We start from the raw sequence: 18,355 nt of genomic DNA, 5'->3' as shown, positions 1-18,355 counted from the left end.
CCACAGGGCGCCCCCCTCTCCCAAGGCACCCACCCCCCCATGTTGAGGGCATGCGGCCTGGTACGGCTCAGGAGGGGGGGGCGCTCGCTCGTCCCCACCCCCTTTCCTGGCCAGCCGGGCTGCGTGCTCGGATAAGGTATGGTATGGATTTTGGGGGGACCCCCACGCTGATTTTTTGGTTTAGGGGTTCCCCTTACAATCCATACCATACCTAAGGGCCTGGTATGCCCCTGGGGGGGAACCCACACCAGTTTTTTCATTTAAAATTTGGTGCGGCGTTCCCCCTCAGGATTCATACCAGACAGCTGTCAGCACTGCCTGTCACTCATCGCGAAAGGAAAAAAAAGTTTTCCTGTCCCGATGAGTGAGCCATCTCTCCTGGCTCCCGTGACGGGGCTTGCAGGTGTCAAATCTCACCGAGAAATGCGGCGAGATTGACACAATATCGCGGTCACCTACTGTAGTACAACTCAGGGAACGAGGCAACAAGTTATCCAACAATATCTAAAAGAATCCAATTTACCCACTCTGACTGCCGATGACATAACCCAACTAGAAAAACCCATAGAAGCCATAGAACTACAACAATCAAAAACCTTAAGACAGGGAAAAGTCCGGGACCGGACGGCTTCACAGCCATATATTACAAAACCTTCCAGGCCACTTTGCTTGGGCCGCTGCTGAGAGCTCTGAATTATATGTCAAAACCTAGGGTGATCCCACCAAATTTTCTTGCGGCGCATATAACAGTCCTTCCCAAGCCAAACAAGGACCCAGCAGAATGTGCCAGCTATAGACCAATATCATTACTTAATCTAGATGTGAAACTGATGTCAAAAATTATAGCCAACAGGCTGAAGCCCCTGCTTCACAGCCTGATAGGCTCTGAGCAAGCAGGTTTCATGCCGGGAAGAGAAACCAGAGACAATGTTATAAAAGTACTTAATTTGATACATGCTACCCGGACGCAGACATTGAACGCCTCCTCCTGTCGACTGATGCGGAGAAGGCCTTTGACCGCATGGCCTGGGACTTTATGCTGGAGACCTGCAGGTACATTGGCTTGGGAAACCATATGATGACATGGATCTCATCCCTCTACAAAAATCCTACTGCACAACTCAAGATTAATTGTTCTCTTTCAGACACAGTAAAAATTAACAACGGTACGAGACAGGGTTGTCCCCTCTCACCATTATTATTCATTTTAACACTTGAACCATTCATCAGACAAATTGTTGCAGAGAGCGCAATACAGTAGTTCAAAATAGCTGAAAAGGAGTTCAAAGTAGCAGCCTATGCAGACGACCTGTTATTTTTCATATCTAATCCTCACATCTCACTCCTCTCCTTTATGAAAGAATTTTCCTTATTCGGATATATCTCGAACCTAAAAATCAATTATTCCAAGTCTGAAGCAATGAACATTTCTATACCCACAAATAAAATTGAAACCGTCAAACTCAATTGCCCCCTCAAGTGGGAAAGTTCAGCGCTTAAATATCTAGGGATATGGTTGACTCCCAAGCTCTCTCAAATTTATGAACGTAATTTTACCCCCCTACTAAAAACAATCTGTACTGATCTCCAAAGTTGGCACTTAAAAGGGTTTCTCCTGGTTCGGACGTGTTGCTATTTGTAAAAAGACTATTCTACCAAGAGTCCTCTATCTATTTAGAAACTTACCAATAAAAATACCCCAGAGCTTCTTTAAAGCCCTAAACTCAACCCAAATTAAATTTATATGGGCCCACAAAAAACCCAGAGTCCGATTCGCACTACTCACATAATCCAAAGAGAGAGGAGGGATGGGCATTCCGGACTTCCGCACTTACTATTTTGCTTCACATATCACCAGGATAGTTGACTGGCACTGCAACCACAAAATTAAAGATTGGGTAGAGCTGGAAGAGGCACTGAGTTGTACCCCCCATCAGGTTCTCTCCAAGGATCCCATGGACAAGTCATTCTGCAGACATGCAGTCACACCCCCTTATAGGCACCACTTTAGCAATCTTCCATAAACTAACTAGATTTGCAAACTTCTCTTCCCACCTAAGCCCACTCACCCCACTGCAGAATAACCCGGACTTTCTACCAGGAATGAGAAACCATTTCTTACAGTCTAATAACGAAAGGAAACCCCTACTGGCTACGCAATGCTTGCACAACCAAGAGTTCAGAAACTTCACAGACATTAAAGTAGAAAACGACCTCCCAGACTTACCTTTGTGGACCTATTTTCAATGTCGCAGCTACCTCAACCAAACAACAACAAATACTAACTTCAGTAGATCACTGACAGAACTAGAATCAGTCTGTAAGGCAGAGGAACCTATTCCCAAATCGACTTCACTTGCATATAGAAGGATTCAGGATGGAGGGGATATGGGGGGGCACGGACTCAGAGAGAGCTGGTCAACAGCATTAGATATCTCACTGTTGGATACACAATGGAGAAAAGCCTGCATTTTTGCTCATAAATGCTCTTTGAGCACAAGAACCCAGGAGACAGCATACAAGCTGCTTACTCAATGGTATTCCACACCAGTAAAGTTACATTCTTGGTTTCCCGATTATCCAGACACCTGCTGCCGTTGCAATAATGAAAAGGGTTCCCTACTACACATATGGTGGCAATGCCCTGTGTTGAAACCCTATTGGTCAGAGGTCAGAGAGAAAGTGTTTCGGATCACTGAAACAAAACTAACGTTGGACGCGGCGTGTTGTCTCCTCCATGTCACAGAATTTCCTATTAAGAAATACAAATATTCCCTCTCTAAACACCTATTGATTGCTGCAAAAGCGCTTATTCCACTTTACTGGAAATCCACAAAAATTCCAACAATTCAGGAATGGCTTGGTAAAGTATCTGAGATCTGTGAGATGGAGGAGACCATTGCTCAAGCAGGTGACAACATTGAACGCTTCCACAAGACCTGGACTCCTTGGTTTCTATACAAATATTCCCAGACATACCAAGATATATTAAATTCACACTAAGGCTGTTTGACTCCTCAAGTATGATCACCACAGTGGACTTGTTTTCTCATTGGATTCAGTGAATAGAAGTTACTGTTTACCTCTATCTGAACGATTGATACGATAAAACTGACTCCGGAAAATAGCTAATTAAAATAAAGATTTATTAGTTACACGTTAATTACTGTCTGTGCACTACTGACTTCTTCCTACTCTCTCTTTTTTGAACTATCTCTTCTTTCTTGAAGATAACCCTTATAATAAGAGGTTTCTTGATGCATACTAAATGTGTTAACATTCATAGAAGATAAGATTTCAAAGTAGACAAGACTTTACTACATAAAATCATATTACAGCTAACTATATCTTCACCTGTATATTCAATCTATGTTTTTTCATTACGTGGAGTTGCGACTCCATAGTTATATTTCTCTTACTTCAATAAACTTTGTTGATAAAAATAAGATAAAAAAGCAAAAAAAAAAAGCAAAAAAAAAAAAGCACCCTGTCCCCCCCTGCTCTCGCGCAAAGGCGAACGCAACCTTTGCAAGAGAGCGGGGGGGACAGGGTGCTTTTTGGTCTGGCGTCAAATGTAAACAGCAATTGCATCATGCATGTGAGGTATCCCTGCGAAGGTCAGATCGAGGGAAGTAATTTTAGAAGTAGACCTCCTCTGTAAATCTAAAGTGGTAACCTGTAAAGGCTTTTAAAGGCTTTTAAAAATGTATTTAGTTTGTCGCCACTGCACGTTTGTGCGCAATTTTAAAGCATGTCATGTTTGGTATCCATGTACTCGGCCTAAGATCATCTTTTTTATTTCAACAAACATTTGGGCAATATAGTGTGTTTTAGTGCATTAAAATTTTAAAAAGTGTGTTTTTTCCCCAAAAAATGCGTTTGAAAAAAAAAAAATGAAACACCCACCATTTTAATCTGTAGGGCATTTGCTTTAAAAAATATTTAATGTTTGGGGGTTCAAAGTAATTTTCTTGCAAAAAAAATAATTTTTTCATGTAAACAAAAAGTGTCAGAAAGGGCTTTGTCTTCAAGTAGTTAAAAGAATGGAATGGGAATATGTGAAATTACACCCCAAAATACATTCTGTTGCTTCTCCTGAGTACGGGGATACCACATGTGTGAGACTTTTTGGGAGCCTAGCCGCGCACGGGACCCCGAAAACCAAGCCCCGCCTTCAGGCTTTCTAAGGGCATACATTTTTTATTTCACTCTTCACTGCCTATCACAGTTTCGGAGGCCATGGAATGCCCAGGTGGCACAACCCCCCCCCCCCCAAATGACCCTATTTTGGAAAGTAGACACCCCAAGCTATTTGCTGAGAGGTATAGTGAGACCTCACTTTTTGTCACAAAGTTTTGAAAATTGAAAAAAGAAAAAAAACATTTTTCTTGCCTTTCTTCATTTTCAAAAACAAATGAGAGCTGCAAAATACTCACCATGCCTCTCAGCAAATAGCTTGGGGCATCTACTTTCCAAAATGGGGTCATTTGGGGGGGGTCTGTGCATTTTATGGCCTTAAAAACTGTGATAGGTAGTGAGGAGTGAAATCAAAAATGTACTCCCTTAGAAATCCTGAAGGCGGTGCTTGGTTTCTGGGCCCCGTACACGGCTAGGCTCCCAAAAAGTCCCCCATATGTGGTATCCCTGTACTCAGGAGAAGCAGCAGAATGTATTTTGGGGTGTAATTCCATATATGCCTATGGCATGTTTGAGCAATATATCATTTAGTGACAACTTTGTGCAAAAAAAAAAAATTAATTTTTCCACAACTTGTGGCAAAATATAAAATATTCCATGGACTCAACATGCCTCTCAGAAAATAGCTTGGGGAGTCTACTTTCCAAAAAGGGGTCAATTGGGGGGGTTGTGCCATGTGGGCATTTTATGGCCTTCAAAACTGTGATAGGTAGTGAGGAGTGAAATCAAAACTTTACGCCCTTAGAAATCCTGAAGGTGGTGCTTGGTTTTTGGGGCCCCGTACGCGGCTAGGCTCCCAAAAAGCCCCACGCATGTGGTATCCCCGTACTCAGGAAAAGCAGCTAAATGTATTTTGGGGTGCAATTCCACATATTCCCATGGCCTGTGTGAGCAATATATCATTTAGTGACTTTTTGTAAATTTTTTTTTTTTGTCATTATTCAATCACTTGGGGAAAAAAAATAATATTCAATGGGCTCAACATGCCTCTCAGCAATTTCCTTGGGGTGTCTACTTTCCAAAATGGGGTCATTTGGGGGGTTTTGTACTGCCCTGACATTTTAGCACCTCAAGAAATGACATAGGCAGTCATAAATTAAAGGCTGTGTAAATTCCAGAAAATGTACCCTAGTTTGTAGACACTATAACTTTTGCGCAAACAAATAAATATACGCTTATTGACATTTTTTTAACCAAAGACATGTGGCCGAATACATTTTGGCCTAAATGTATGACTAAAAAGTAGAAAATATCATGTTTTTTTCAAAATTGTTGGTCTTTTTCCGTTTATAGCGCAAAAAATAAAAACCGCAGAGGTGATCAAATACAATCAAAAGAAAGCTCTATTTGTGGGAAGAAAAGGATGCAAATTTAGTTTGGGTACAGCATTGCATGACCGCACAATTAGCAGTTAAAATGATGCAGTGCCAAATTGTAAAAAGTGCTCTGGTCAGGAAGGGGGTAAATCCTTCCGGGGCTGAAGTGGTTAAAACTGATCGCGGCTGTAATGAATTGTCGGGTCTCGGCAATATTGATAAAACTCATTGAAAAAAAGAGCATGGGACCCCCCCAGTCCATTACCGGGCCAATATTAAGGGGAACCCTGAACAAATTTTTTTTTAAAAATTGCATGGGGGTCCCCCTAAAATCCATACCAGGCCCTTCAGGTCTGATATGGAAATTAAGGGGAATCCTGCGCCAAATTAAAAAAAATGTCGTAGGGGTTCCCCCAAAATCAATACCAGACCTGAATATGGATTTTAAGGGGAACCCTGTGCCAAATTTTTTTTTAAAATGTTGTCGGGGTCCCCCCAAAATCCATACCAGACCCTTATCCGAGCACACAACCTGGTAGGCCACAGGAAAAGAGGAGGGGAATGAGAGAGCACCCCCCTGCTGAACCGTACCAGGCCACATGCCCTCAACATGGGGAGGGTGCTTTGGGGTAGCCCCCTAAAGCACCTTGTCCCTATGTTGATGGGGACAAGGGCCTCATCCCCACAATCCTTGCCCAGTGGTTGTGGGGGTATGTGGGTGGGGGGCTTATTGGAATCTGGAAGCCCCCGTTAACAAGGGGACCCCCAGATCCCTGCCTCCCCCCTGTGTGAATTGGTAATGGGGTACCCAATCGTACCCCTACCATTTCACAAAAAAAGTGTCAAAATGGTAAAAAAGACAAGCGACAGCTTGGGACAAGTCCTTTATTAAAAAATAAAAAAATAAAAATGTCCCACCATGTAAGTTCACGCCGCCCAACGGACGGAAAAAGAAAAAAAAAAGGCGCAACCGTTCCGCCTCCATGGGAGGCTCCCGCCAAGGGACGCTTCTTCTCTGTGACAGTTCTTATATAACTGAGAGTGGGGGCCACCCTGTGACATAACCAGGTGACCCCATCCCCTCTGATGCCACAGGGGCTTTCCCATGGCTTCCCCATGGTGTCAGAGGGGGCGGGGTCACCCGTTTACATCACCGGGTGGCCCTGCCCCCTCTTACGCCATGGGGAAGCCCCCGTGGCATCAGAGGGGGTGGGGTCACCTGGTTACGTCACCGGTGGCCCCACCCTCAGTTATATAAGAACTGTCACAGAGAAGATGCATCACTCAGTGGGAGCCTCCCATGGAGGCGGATCAGATGCAGCTTTTTTTTCCGGTCCTTCCTTTTTAAATTTTGTCGCAGGATTTTGGGGGACCCCTACGCCGTTTTTTTTTTAATTTGGCACAGGTTTCCCCTTAATTTCTATATCAGACCTGAAAGGCCTTGTATGGATTTTAGGTGACCCCTACGCAATTTTTTTATTAATTTTGGTTTGAGGTTCCCCTTAATATTAATACCAGACCCAAAGGGCCTGGTAGTGGACTGAGGGGGGATCCTATGCTCTTTTTTTCAATGATTTTTATCTATATTGCTGAGACCCGACAATTCATTACAGCCGCAATCAGTTTTAAATGACAATTTTTCCTTTAGAAATGTAATTTTGTGCAGGGACTGTTCTAAACACGGGAAAAATGCACCACTTTACAGATATACTATAGACACTCCCCAGGTATGATATTTAAAGGAATATTTAATTTTTATTGTTTCACTTTAAGCATTAAAAAAATCACTGCTTCCGAAAAAATGGCTGTTTTTAAAACTTTTTTTTGCATTGATCCATGTCCCCTGGGGCAGGACCCGGGTCCCCAAACACTTTTTATGACAATATCTTGCATATAAACCTTTAAAATTAGCACTTCTGATTTTTCATGTTAGTGTCCCATAGACTTTAACTGTGTTACGGCGGCTTTCGAATTTTCCGCGAACACCGCATATTGTTCACTGTTCTGCGAACACCCAATGTTCAGCTCAAACATTGGGCTCATCCCTAGTGTGGTAAAATGAGCACTTTTGATTTTTCATGTTCGTGCCCCATAGACTTTAAAGGTGTTTGTGTGTTCTGACAAATTCTTTGCCTGTTCGCAGTGTCCTGCTGCAAACTGAACCGGGAGGTTTTCGGCTAATCCCTACTCCTTATATAGCATCACTTAGCCTAAAATATCAATAACACTCCTACACAATTTAGATGCCTCATCACTCACATACTAATTGCAGCACATCTAACTATTACATCGTGATGGAAGTCACATAATGCTCATAATATTTCCGAGGTAATTTATAGTCAAGACACAAGACATTTCACAATTCCAACACTTTTATATCACATAAAAGGGCCAAGGATTCCTTGGGTTCTACACTACCCAGTAGATGATTAGATAGAACCGGAGCATAGCTTTCCTTCTCAGTGGTTCCCAATGCTATCTCTCTGTAATATGGTACTCTGTTACTGTTGTTGTATTTTCTATATTTTTATTGTTCACTATATACTATATGTATAGTCCGTTATGCAGTTTAGATAATATCTAATGGGCAATAAGGTGCTTGCCTAGTGCAATCTATCAGCACTCTTGTTTCAAGCAATATATACCTAGATATGGTATTATTTTTAATGCTTCCATGTATTCTACGTATTAATTAACCATAGAATGTATGTTTATTATATGGTCTAAGCTAAAATAAAAAACAATTAAAAGAGAAAACCTGGAAACACGGCACTGGCAGCGTCCAACTTCTTTTTACAGTAGAAAGATGTTCGTGTGAAGAAAGAGCTGATCTGTACCTTGATGTCCTAATGCAGGAAGAGGAGGAAGTAGGGGGACAGTAGTATGGGGGAGGGTGTTTTTTCTTTCTCTATAAGAGTCTGGTCTGCCTTCCATCGCTTCTTACACAATACGGCACTGGGAACTTCCTCTTACTGTAAGAAGATGGGATGATCAGTGATTTCTTGGCGTTTCTTAACCACTTCAGCCCCGGAAGATTTTACCCCTTTCCTGACCAGAGCACTTTTTTTGATTCGGCACTGCATCACTTTAACTGACAATTGCGCGGTCATGCGACGTTGCACCCAAACAATATTGATGTCCTTTTTTCCCCACAAATAGAGCTTTCTTTTGGTGGTATTTGATCACCTCTGCGGTTTTTATTTTTTGTGCTATAAACAAAAAAGTGCGAAAATTTTGAAAAAAAAGCAATATTTTTTTACTTTTTGCTATAATAAATATCCCCCAAAAATATATAAAAAACAAAATGTTTCCTTAGTTTAGGCCGATGTGTATTCTATAAATTTTTGGTAAAAAAAAATGCAATCGAGTGATTGGTTTGCGCAAAACTTATATCGTCTACAAATTAGGGGATAGTTTTATGGCATTTTTATTTTTTTTATTAGTAATGGTGGCGATCTGCGATTTTTATCATGCCTACGACATTATGGCGGACACATCGGACACTTTTGACACTATTTTGGGACCATTGTCATTTATACAGTGACCAGTGCTATAAAAATGCACTGATTACTGTGTAAATGACACTGGCAGGGAAGGAGTTAAACATTAGGGGGCAATCAAGGGGTTAAGTGTGTCCTAGGAAGTGATTCTAACTGTGGGGGGATGGGCTACTACTCACATGACAGCGATCACTGCTCCCAATGACAGGGAGCAGTGATCTCTTTCATGTCACTAGGCAGAACAGGGAAATGCCTTGTTTACATAGGCATCTCCCCGTTCTTTCACTCAGTGACATGATCCTGGGCACCCGTCGGACACTCGGCGCAATGCCACTTCTTAAAGGGGACGTACCTGTACGCCCATTTGCCCAGCCGTGCCATTTTGTTGTCGGAATGTCCGATCAATGTCCAATCGTGTGTACGGGGCATAAATCTCACAAAGACTTTAACCAATACAAATCTGCTCTCCAAGAATACCGTTCTTATCTCCACATTGCCAAGCAGACCTATTTCATCACTCTCATTCACACCTTCTCACCCAGTCACTGTTAACTCTTCTCCTCCACTGCCTCCACCCACTAACTCACTCACCGCCTAGGAGATCGCCAATCACTTCAAAATAAGATTGATTCAAATTGTAATGAAATCCCCACTATACAGATAATCCCCCCCCCCATGTCCACAGGTACAATCAACACTTCCCTTATTCAACCCTGCTACTATTGATGAGGTTGCTAAACTTATTTCCAACACCCACCTAACCACCTGTCCTCTGCACCCAGTTTCCTCTCCAATGCTACGGTCACCCTTTGGCTCTATTCTACACTCTCTAACCCACATCTTCAATCTCTCCCTCTCTTCTGGCATCTTCCTCAATGCTCTAAAACATGGACTAGTCACCCCATACTTAAAAAGCCTTCCGTGGACCCCACAAATCTTAACAACCTACACTCCATCTCCTTGCTCCTCTTGACTGCTGAGGTGCAATAAGCCCAGGTCCCAACCATACTACTTGTCATACCTTACCCCTTCTTCTCATCCAATAAAAAACCACATACAACCATTAACGTTGGAAAGGGCAAGGCCACTGCTTTATTTAAATCAACATTAACATTAACTCTTTAAGACCGTGCCAGTCACAGTTGTACTGTGAGTACTCAACTACAAATGTAAAAGGGAGATGAAGGAGGGGCCTGTCCTTACCATCAGTGCCTGACCGGCCGTCAATCTCCCAATTACCATCCGGGCATAAAAGGGGTTCCATATTTGCTGGCAAGGTCACCAAAACCGCAAAACGCTGTGACATACCATCAAAATTAGGGCGGGAGGGTGGGCAGCTCTTCCATGCTTCTGTCCGAAAAGGACCATAATCCCCTGGGGTGCCAAACTCCTGAGCTCAGGCCCAACCCTTTTCCCCCTGTACCAATCCTGAGTTATACCAATTTTACTGCAACTCCTCCCTGGCCATGCCCCCATCAGGGCTCTCTTTCCCGAGGGGCTCAAGAGGCTCTCATGACTGCTGAGGTGCAATAAGCCCAGGTCCCAACCATACCACTTGTCATACCTTACCCCTTCTTCTCATCCAATAAAAAACCACATACAACCATTAACGTTGGAAAGGGCAAGGCCACAGCTTTATTTAAATCAACATTAACATTAACTCTTTAAGACCGTGCCAGTCACAGTTGTACTGTGAGCACTCAACTACAAATGTAAAAGGGAGATGAAGGAGGGGCCTGTCCTTACCATCAGTGCCGGACCGGCCGTCAATCTCCCAATTACCATCCGGGCATAAAAGGGTTTCCATATTTGCTGGCAAGGTCACCAAAACCGCCACCAGACAGTCAGTGATCCACTGACGGGCGCCCCACCGCAGCCAGCACCTGTTCCACCCCCCTCTGAAGTCCCAGGTTAAATATGTCCATGCCAATGTCGTTGAGATGAACACCATCCCTCCTCAACAAGTCAGCGTTGTTTCCTTCCAAATCTTTATGACGGACAACGACCCCCCTGATCCTCCGAACAAATTTGGACACTTGGGCGTTGACCTTCCTGTGAAAATTTTCCAAACAGGGTCCCGGGACTTCTCTAGCCCAAATTGATTGAGGGACAATCTCTGACCATACGAAAGTCACGCTGGTAAACATTGCAAGGCATTGAGCAATATCGCCCTTTATGGCAGCAATTAGATCCACGGACCGGGTGTAACCTACATCATTCCCGCCGGCGTGAACCACAGGGACAATGTGACCGGACACACGGATACGGAGGTGCCAACATTCCCACAGTACCTGATGCCAACGCAGCCCGCGCAGGCACAGCCAGCGAATCCTTGCCATGTCTGAAGAGAGTCCCAAATTTCTCCCATAGTTTCGGATCTCTGCGCGGCGAGCCGCCCAGAAGACAAAGGAATCACCCAGTATCCATACTTAAGCCGGGGGACAACCTGAAATTAACACAAAAGGTGAGGGTGAACATACAGCGAAAAATGAGATGACTCCCATCTACCCAGCCGCTGAAGTTCCGTATCGGAAAACCCTAAGCCAGAAGCGGCGGTGGCAGCGCCTATGCGAAATGAGTGAGTCGAAAAATCGCCCGCGGGTAGGCCTAAAGCCTCGAGGCAAAAACGAAAAACTTTTAAAAATTGGAAGCGACTCAACGAGGAGGAGTCAGCGTGCACGAAAAACGTGGGGGATGGGGGGCGCGCGGAAAGAAAAGGAAAGGCCAGAGACACTGGACAGAATGGGCCGCCACAGTGGTGCAGCACCACTCGGCGGCCCCTGCCAAGACTGTCAGTCTTTGAGGAGCGCAATAAAATGGTGACACTGCGCTCCGACAAGGCAACATCCTCCGATCGAATACCCCCAGGGGAAGACCTGGATTTTGCAACTAATTCCCCGATACGAAAAGCCCCAAAGAACGCCCATGAAAAAGCTACTCGGAACAGCAAAATCTTGAACTCGGATGAGCACACCTCCGGCAACATAGCCAAAACATCCGATAAGATCTGTATAGAAATGGGGCGCCTGGAATCTGGAAGATGAGTGATGCGTTTCCAGCCCCTCAATATCCGACGCACTGGAAAGGCTTTTGTGACATCCCCCCACCCCAGGAGTTGAAACCAAAAGGATAAGGCGGACATAGCCGAAGAGACAGTGGAACCCGACACTCCCTTATCCTGTAACTGGACCAGGTAAGCAAATAAGATCAAACGTCTATCATCCGGAGATGAAATAGAGAACTCACCGCCCGACGCTTGTGACCACTCGTGCCAGACCCGACAATACGACGCCCACGTCCGCGGAGAAAGCGACGACCGAAGCAGTTCTAACAATCCCCGGAAACGAGGTTCCATAAGTGGGCCGGACAGGGGAGGCCCTCCAGCGAAGCCGACGGAGCCAGGGAACGAAAATGGGGGTACTGTTGGCGGGAAAGAGCATCGGCAATGTCATTAGAAACTCCCGGAACGTGTTTTGCCCTAACATAAATGTTAAAATGCAAACATCTTAAAGTTTTTATTGAGAAGATAATAGAATACATCAATCATCAAAATGAAAAAGGAGCACATCGCTCCTCGAGTACAAAATGTAACGATAATACTTCATTTGTAAAAGATGACAACCAAAAATTTTAGGCAGATAGAGGCTTGTAACACAACTGGATATCTAGTTATGGGCATCAAGAGTCCTGGCGTCGGAGCCCCTTTTGGGAACTAACTGCCCTGACAAACCTGGTCTCCCCCAGCCCATCTCTCCACAAACTAGTGAATAATTGCCTAGAGTACAGATACACGCATGCAGAAACTGGAAAATGGTAAAAGGGAGACAACCAAAAGGGGTTTGTTACACTGTAACCATGGAAGATCATATCAAAAACGCATTTTTACATTCGTTACTGGGAAAGAAATAAAATAAAAAAATAAAAATAAGAAAGGAAGAGAACCAGTTGGTCTGTCTATCTCTCAAGAAGGGTCAAATTTTGGTTTGATGATCTAGTCCATAACATGTTATGTTCAAAGGTTAGAAGGGTGTTACCTTTGATAATCTGCCCTGAGGCATATAGCCCAGATAATTAAAAGTACTGAGAGCTCGAGGGACCAATATAGATGTGTATAGAAGACAGGAGATTGAAAGGGGGAAAGGAGGAAAACAGGAGGGGTAGAGGGGATAGAGAGGATGAAAGGGTTAGTTGATCTTCAGGAGTTATGGGAAGGAAGTGCACAGGAGACCTCAAAGAGGGGGGGACCGATAGCCCCTCAGCTAAGGACCACTCCAGTGTACCATCTATCACACATACAAAGGATGCCCTACTAGATTTGCCCAGGGTTCCCAAATAGCGTTAAATTTATCAGTAGTATCTAGGATAATGTTGGAAATTTTTTCTTGCAGCATGATCCACGTGATTTTTTGCTTGGCTAACCGAATGGATACTTTCGGTGATTTCCAGGCCCTGGTGATGGTCATTTTGGCCCCCACTAGAATAAACTGGATCAGCTTCTGTGTATGTTTAGAGATTTTTGGTATGGGACCATTTAGCAAAGCAACAGTTGGGTCTTGTTGCAGAGTACAACCGCAAATTCTGCGGATAAGGGAGAAGATCTTGTTCCAATACATTCTGATTTTAGGGCATTCCCATAGTATGTGTAAAAGAGACCCCATATGACCGCATCCTCTAAAGCAAAGAGGTGACGTTAGCGGATAGATTTTGGCAAGACGTGACGGAACTAAATACCAGCGTGTGAGAACTTTCAGCCCTGCTTCGCTAATTGAAGTATTAACCATACCTTTAAAGGAGCGGGCGAAATTAATATGCCACTTATCCAGGTCCCAGCTGAAGTCAAGATCTCGTTCCCAGCTTGTCATGTATGCTGCTTTTTCCGTGGGTTCCGCCAGGGATGAGTAGATGAGGGAGATACCCCCTTTGGTGTCCGAGGCTGAAGCACACCATTGTTCATAAGGCGTTACAAAGAGATGGTTTTCATTGTCCTTCCATACCCGATTTAAAAAATGAAGGAGTTGAAGGAATCTAAATTTTTCGGTTGGGGGCATTTCGAGTTTGGAGGTACAGTATGCTAGAGTGAGGGGACCATTGGAGTTGAAGAATTGCCCGATTCTATAAAGGCCCTTGTCCAGCCACCACTTAAAGGCCCGAATCTCAAGGCCAGGGGGAAAATTATGATTTCTGAAGATATGTGCCAGGGGGTGCCATGTGGAGATGAGGGGTTTGAACTTATGAAGGGCGTCACAGAGTTTCATTGAGTGAGATAATGTTGGTGCTAAAATAGGGGGACGTTTTTTGGGGATATTCCAGAGCAGGAAGTCTAAGGTGAAACCAGGAACCGCCTCACGCTCCATGCTCACCCAGTCTGGTTTGGGTCCTTTCATATATATATAGTTGAGAATTGGCTCAATTGTGCTGCCTGATAGTACCACCACAGATTGGGGACCCCCAGTCCTCCCTTTTTTCTGGGCCTAAAAAGCACCTCTTTAGAAAATCTGTGGCCTTTTTTATCCCAAATAAAACGGATTATGGCAGATTGTAGGCGTTGAATGTGCGGTTTGGGGACTGGAATGGGTAAGGAACGAAAGAGATAAAGTAGCCTAGGTAGGAGAGTCATTTTTACTGCGTTCACTTTACCCAACCACGAGAGCTTATATAGTGACCATTGGGTCAGGTCGTCCGTGAGCTTTTTGATCATGGGGGGGAAATTATATTTATAGAGAGTATCTATTCCAGATGTAAGGTTAATACCAAGATAAGGGATTGATGTGGAATTCCATGAGAATGGAAATTTACTCTTTAGGTTATTTACTATGTCTGGAGGGGTGGAAACATTGAGAGCGACTGATTTGGATACATTAACCTTAAGTCCGGAAGCTAATTCAAAGTTTTGTAGAAGTTGCAATATGTTGGGGATGGAGGTCATGGGAGACGTAACGAACAGGAGGACATCATCCGCGAATAGAGCGCATTTGTGGTAATTTTGCCCACAGCGAACTCCATGGATGTCTGGGTGTTGTCTGATCGCGATGGCCAAGGATTCTATAGCCATCGCGAAGAGAAGGGGAGAGAGAGGGCATCCCTGCCTTGTTCCTTTCTGTATGGAGAATTTATCTGATAAGTGTCCTAATAGTCTCACCTGTGCCTTAGGTTGATGATAGAGGGCTCTTAATATATTGATAAAGTTAGGGCCGAAACCCCATTTACCTAAAATAGTGAAGAGATAGGGCCAAGCCACCGTATCAAACGCTTTTTGGAGATCTATGGAGAGGAGGAGGCCCCCCTGGGGAGATCCCCCATCCCACCCCGATCTCATTAGGGAGACTGCATTTATCGCTCTCCGTATCTGGTCCGGTCCCTGCCTCCCTGGTATGAACCCTACCTGGTCCTTATGTACGTAAGTATCAATAAAAGAAGCGAGTCTATTGGATAATATTTTTGTCATAAGTTTTAGGTCGTTATTAATTAACGAAATAGGTCTATAGTTACTGACATCGCTGGGATCTTTACCTGGCTTGGGTATAACTGAGACAAAAGCCAAATTGGCATTTGGGTCTAACGGTGATGCTTTAGCTAAGGAGTTAAAAAAGCGGGCCAGGTACGGAGAGAGGGAATCTATAAAAGTTTTGTAATAGTGGTTTGAGAAACCGTCTGGGCCTGGGGCTGAGTCCTTTCTGAGCCCTTTTATGACTGCTCGGATCTCAGATTCTTTGAATGGTGATTCCAGTATGGAGCGGTGAGATTCGGAAATTTTTGGCAATGGGATTTTGTCTAGAAAAGCATCCAACTTTTGTTGAGAGATTGGGCAATCGTCGGAATACAGATTGGCATAAAAGGATTGGAATGATTTAAGAATTTTACTTGGGTTTTGGGTTAGCGATCCGGATTGGGTTTTTATTTTAGGTAGGGCAAAAGACCTGTGTTTCGGGGTAAGTTTGGCCGCTAACTGGGGGCCAAATTTGTTCGCTCGTAGATAGAAACTGCCGCTGAGCCAATGGAGGTGCTTTTCTGCGTTAGAAGTCAAAGCTGAGTTAAGAGATAGCCTAATAGAATCTAGCTTAGATAGAGATGTAGGATTGGGATTCAGTTTATGGGACTTGCTAAGATTTTTGTATTCTTTCTCTAGTTTCTTGATATCAATTTGCCTTACTCTCTTTAATTTGGCTGCAAATTGGATCAATTTCCCTCTGATTACTGCTTTGTGAGCATTCCAGAGCGTGCTAGGGGAGATGTCTGCCGTGTCATTCAATAGAAAATACTCTTTGATATCCTTTTCTAGTATAGTACAGTGGACGGGGTTAGCTAGGATTTTCTCATTTAGGCGCCAGGTGCGTGGGCCAGATGGGGATAACGAATTGGATATTCCTAAGATTACTAGGGAGTGGTCAGACCACGGAACATCGTGGATGGAGGCTTGATTAGCAATTTGTATGTCAGAATTCAGTAAGAAAATGTGGTCGATTCTAGCATATGTCTTGTGGGGTGCTGAGTAGTGTGTGTAGTCCCTTGTTGCGGGGTTTAATTCCCTCCAAGAATCAATGAGTCCCACCGAGTGGATTAGTTTGGCAATCTGGAGGCTTTGTTTGGGGGGTCGTTTAAGGCGAGGGATCCCCTGAGCTGCTTTATCTAAGATCTGATCAAAGGTAATATTGGAGTCCCCTCCCATAATCACCCTACCCTCGAAATGGGGTGAGAGAGTTGCTAGTAAGGAGGAGAAGAATTTAGCTTGGCCTTTGTTGGGGGCATAATAGGAAATAAAAGTGTATAGATTACCTTCAATTAGACCTTTGATTAGAATGTATCTTCCATCATCATCTCGCACAGTTAGAGTGTGAGAGAAAGGGGTTTGTTTGGAGATTAGGATGGCTACTCCTCTCTTTTTCTCGCTAGCGTTTGCGAGAAAAAAAGTGGGGTATTTGTTGTGTAAAAAAGAGGGCGAATAGTTTGAGGGGAAATGTGTTTCTTGGAGGAGCACTACATCTACTCCTCTTGAGTGATAGCTTTGGAAAGCTTTGCGTCTCTTGACGGGTGAGTTGAGTCCTTGAGTGTTATGGGAGGCAACTTTAAGTGTCCTCTGTAGGGTAGGTGGGTCAGTCATTTTCACTAAGGGAGTAACTCTGGTGCATGAGGTGTGTTCCTACCCGGTTCCTTGATGATGCAGCATGGAGTCTGGGAGAGAGATCTTGCTGTCGCAGCGGAGGGCTCTGGATAAGGTCGGTCTCCTGTGCACTATCCTGAAATAAAAAAAAGGGGAAGGAGGAGAAGAAGGGGAAAAAGGGAGAGATAAGAGAATGAAAGAAGAGAGGAAGAATCATTAAATAATACATTCTAGTAACTTCAAAAAAAAAAACTAGGCGTAAAAGCCCAGAAAATCCAGGAACTGGACTGAAAAGTTCAGTTCGAGTCTGAGACCCAAAATCAAAAGGGTCTCAGAAAAACAGGAACAACCTCAGCCGAGGTTGTTAGTCTGGTGTAATCAGTGGGAGGGTCTCCCCTGATCACAACAGAGGAAGTGGCGATGCTAGCCCAGCCGAGCCGCCGGGGCCCCATCTAAAATGGAACAATGGAACCTAGTAAGTGTGAGCACAAAAAAATTTGAATAATATACCCATATAAAAAAAACACGGATTTAAACATGAGGAGTTGAGCCCAAACTCTAAAAGGTACAAGGGCAAATTACTGTTTTAAATGAAAATAACAAAACAAAACTCTCCATAGGGGAGGGACCATTAATAACCGGGAGGGGGGGTGGAGGGCAGGAACAGGGAAGTGAGAGGAAGGGGGAAGAAGTGAAGTGAGGTAAAAACTTATGCCTTGGTTTCCCCGTAAGTCAAAGTAACCTCAAGTGCGGTCCATTATGAAAACCAAGGATAGTTGTGGAGAAAAAAAAAAAAAAAAAGGGGGGAGGGGGGGTAGGGGGGGGTGGGGGAGGTGAGGGAAACAACCCGGAGTCATCTTCGTCGATCTTCATTGCAGTGAAGAGAGTGGGGGAAAATCAGGTGAGTGCGACCATTCTCACTATTGGATAAGTGGGGTCTGAAAGGGTGTATGCAATGTACACCATAGCTTCTCCTTCAGGGGGTACAGCCCTAGGGAGAAAAGGGAGTCACAAAGTCCTTAAAAAGCTGAAAAGGGATGACTTCATCTTGGAGGAAAGGAATCGCGGTGACGCTTCGTTTGCTGTTTGTTCCAGAGGGGGGTGATGGGGCTGCCTGGAGGGGGTCTCTTAGATGAACTTGACTTGGACGGAGGATCCTGGGGGGGAGCTTCTTGAGAGATGAATCCAAGTCGCAGGAGTAAGTGTTCGCCTTCTTGGAATGAGGAGAATCCATACGATCTTTC

The 18,355-nt window shown here is 44.2% G+C and overlaps 1 protein-coding gene across 2 annotated transcripts in view; it reads right to left on the bottom strand.

Annotated features, from left to right (window-relative positions):
• LOC141133875 (NACHT, LRR and PYD domains-containing protein 12-like) overlaps positions 1–8,417 on the bottom strand; it is a 981,044-nt gene extending 972,627 nt beyond the window's left edge. Inside the window, exon 1 of one of the 2 annotated variants that reach the window (XM_073623467.1) lies at positions 8,272–8,417. The gene's annotated coding sequence lies outside the window, so the exon portion shown is untranslated. The remainder of the gene's footprint in view (positions 1–8,271) is intronic. The other variant, XM_073623463.1, reaches the window with a different exon arrangement.
• Between the last annotated feature and the right edge of the window lie 9,938 nt (positions 8,418–18,355).

This window comes from Aquarana catesbeiana, linkage group LG03, assembly GCF_042186555.1.
Source record: "Aquarana catesbeiana isolate 2022-GZ linkage group LG03, ASM4218655v1, whole genome shotgun sequence".
NCBI classification, from domain to species: domain Eukaryota; kingdom Metazoa; phylum Chordata; class Amphibia; order Anura; family Ranidae; genus Aquarana; species Aquarana catesbeiana.
The sequence above is the reverse complement of the archived record's forward strand: the minus strand, read 5'-3'. Positions and strand labels throughout refer to the sequence as shown.